Genomic DNA, 3609 nt, shown 5'->3' on the forward strand with positions numbered 1-3609 from the left:
ACCAACCAGGAAATAGTTTCGTTTTGTTGCTGGGCGAACTCGTGAGTTTCAGTTTCGTGAGCAGTCTCGGCCTTCGTTGAATGCATAGCGGAGGTGGTAAACGAGGTGGAGTTGGAAGAGAACCAACTGGAGGTGGAAGAGAACAGGATAATGAGGTAATAACTTCATTCATTTCAATCTCTCATTAGTTACTATAGTTTTCCTACTCGTTGTTTAACCCTCCTGTTATCCTTGGGGTCAATTTGACCCCAAGCAACGTTTAACATCATAAAATATATGGTTCACTTTTTTTTTTTTGCTTCATGTTTCATGACTTTTCCTCAATTGAAGGGTACAACAGAGTTAGCATGAATTTTTTTCAATAATATGTTTTCAATGTCCTGTACAAATATTTTGTATATTGATGTTCCTTGGGGTCAGTTTGACCCCAGCTGTATGAAACATAAGATACATGAACATTTGACACATTATGGATATTATTATTTGAATAGTGTGGGAACATATTTAGTTATTATCATTATTACATACACAAGTACTTATTACATATAAGTCATTTTGGCAGGACTGTAAAAGTCAAAAGGGGAAGCAACAGCAAGCCTTTGGGCTGCTGACACTGGATGGGCAATATTGCCAGACAGAGTTCCAAGGTTCATAAAGGGGTGTGGGTGGGTGGGATTGTTTTGTAGGGCTTTTGATGGTGGTTATTACACTCTTGTTAAGTACCTGTCACAAAAAAAACTGGGTAACAATATGAATTATAATCATTTTCTGAGGGTTTATTTAGCTGGGGTCAAATTGACCCCAAGGATAAAGAGTGTCGGCAAGATTTGAGGATAACACAAGGGTTAAGAACAATATAATTTAAGTGTTCCTTTGAATAGTAGGCTTGCTTAAGAGGATGAACCGTTTGTGTTGTTTATTCAAAAAAGATGTCAGGGAAGAGGCAAAAGAGCCTTCTATCCTTCTGGAAGGCTCAGCCATCGAAAGAGGGCAGGTCAGAGGCCGAGGCAGAGACTTTAGATGAGTTAGTGGAAGCAGAAGAGGAAGTGAGAGAGGAGGAGATGGCGGAGGTGAATGAAGAGGAGACAGTGGAAGTGAGAGAGGAGGAGACAGCAGAGGTGGAAGAACAAAGTGTGACAGAAGATGTGGTCACAGTTGTCCCTAAAAAGAGGGCCTTAAGTGGAGCTGCCACATACAGGTGCACCTTTAAAAATGAATGGACAACAAAATGGCCATGTATAACAGTAGGTACCACCAGCTCCTACTACTGGTGCTCAGTGTGTAGGCAGGAAAACAGCTGTGCCCATCAAGGAGCTGCAGATGTGCAGCGACACATCAAGAGCAAGACACACCTGTCGAAAGAGCATTGCAGTCTGCTAGCAGGATTGCACAGTTTTATCCTCCCGTTACGGTTGGTGGCATGACTGCTCAAGAGGCCAAGGTATTGATTGACCTGGTCAAAAGGACCATATTCTTAATAATACATGAAATCTTGGTTTTCATAATTTCTGCCCAAATAAATTTTTATTTATATTTTTAATAATTACCAGCTGATGTCACCCTTTCAGAGTCTGTGTTTTCCATATGAAATTACCTCTACAAATAAATTTGTCTTGAATGTCCTTTCTGCTGATAACATGGCTATCATCCTTTTCTGTTAAAGACAAGAAGAGCTGAAGTTAAAGTGGCTGTGGCCATGGTGCAGCACAATGTGCCATTTGCCGCTGCTAAACATTTCAGTCCTTTGTTAAAGAACTGCTTCAGCGACTCCATCACAGCACAACAGTATAAATGTGCCAGCACAAAAACCATGTGCATAATCAATGAGGCTGTGGCACCACATTTTAGGGAGGAGCTGGTCTCCAAGATGAAGACAAATCCCTTCACACTTATAACAGATGGCTCAAATGATACAGGCCAGTTGACACCTCATTTTCCAGTACACATTTCTTTACCCAACATTTCATTGTGGTGTGTTTGTAAAGTAATGCTTATACCTCTTCATTGCAGGGCGAGAGAAAATGAACCCCCTTACAGTCAGAGTGTTTGATGGCAAGGTTGTTCACAGATTTCTGGATATGTGCACAACAAGTGGGCAACGCTGTGGCACGGCCGAAGTCATTTTTCAGAAAATCAACGACGTCCTCCAGAAACACTCCATGGGGTAATTGTGTCTCTATTGACAATGCCCCAGTTAATACAGGGGCAAAGAACTCCGTTGCCTCAAGGATACTTGCAGAGAATCCCAGTGTCTACATCCATGGGTGTCCATGCCATATTCTACATAATACGGCAAAACATGCTGGACGGGGTTTTTTGGAAGTAAGTTTGTGTCCTTTCAATAACCTACAAATAGCTTGATATGTTGTGGTGTAATGAATTTGTGACCAAAATGCAACATAATCTATAATCTATTGTAGGTGGCTGGATTTGACCCTGAAGATCTGGCAGTGGATGTTGGGCACTGGTTTAGAGGCAGTACAAACCGTAAAGGTTACCTAACAGGTTTGTGATTTAATCAGCAGCACTATAGTGTGAGTGGCATGCAGAAGAATTTCCTTAGACTGAAATGTAACATTCTCATGACAGAATTCTGTGAGTTGCATGAATCCGAGTATATGGAGATACTTCAGCATATATCCATTCGGTGGCTGAGCCTGGAACGCTGCTTGACTCGAATTTTACAGCAGTACGCACCACTCACCAGCTATTTCAAGTCAGCAAGTAAGTTGCATATTTCACTGACATGAATGCAAGTTTCTTCTAGAGATGGGCATGTAAATGTATACTATGTACTATGTGTGTTTTTTTTATTTTCATATGAGAAACAACCAAGATTCAGAAGGTTGGTGAATACATTCTCTGACCCATTCACTGCTTATCTACCAGGCAACACTCCCAGCCTTCTCCTCCCTAAACCTCCTCCTTCAGAGAGAGAAGTCTTCAATCTTCCTTCTCTATGAAGAGGTAAAATATGAGGGTTCAGCTGTGTTTCTTTAATGTTGTTTTTCATTTGCTGTTACTAAAATCTTCACTGAATTGCAACTTTGTAGATGACCAAGTTCATTCGCAAGTTGTGCGGAAGGTTTTTGAAAGTTGAGGCACTGCAGTGCAGAACAGTGGAGGAGATCCATTACATGGATCAATCAAATCATCTGCCTGGTAATGCTCCCCAAGTCTTCCCCTATATGCAAATACAAAAACTCTCCACATACAGACCACTAATGGCTTATTCAGTTATGACACTGAGGATGTCACTTGATGTAAAGGGATAGATACTTTAACCCTCTAGGCGCCACAGTCGACAAGATGCGGTACTGAATAAAACGGCTGATTTAGTCAAATAGGGTGTCATATTTCGTTCGACCTCCACTCCACTAGATGGCAGACATGTCATACGTCATCCCCGAGTCGAAAAAAGGGCACTCTTTAAACAAAACTTTCGCGCTACAGCTGCATTGAATCAGTGCGTACAATACCGGAGCTAGTGTGCGTGTGAGCCACTTTGTCAGAGCGATATTGTCAACGTCAGCGAGTATTTGCATTAGATTATCGTCTAATGGCATCAAAAAAGTTTACCTGAAATGAAGTGTTGGGTCTTCTATTCGC

General features: G+C 41.5%; 1 long non-coding RNA gene across 1 annotated transcript; it reads left to right on the forward strand.

The window, feature by feature from the left end:
• The first annotated feature begins 2042 nt into the window (after positions 1 to 2042).
• LOC121683744 lies at positions 2043 to 2718 on the forward strand. Its single transcript, XR_006022893.1, has 3 exons — positions 2043 to 2322; positions 2421 to 2505; positions 2590 to 2718. It is a non-coding gene; the product is annotated as an uncharacterized LOC121683744 (long non-coding RNA).
• The last annotated feature ends 891 nt before the right edge of the window (positions 2719 to 3609 follow it).

The sequence above is a fragment of the Alosa sapidissima genome, chromosome 15 (assembly GCF_018492685.1).
Source record: "Alosa sapidissima isolate fAloSap1 chromosome 15, fAloSap1.pri, whole genome shotgun sequence".
Classification (NCBI taxonomy): domain Eukaryota; kingdom Metazoa; phylum Chordata; class Actinopteri; order Clupeiformes; family Clupeidae; genus Alosa; species Alosa sapidissima.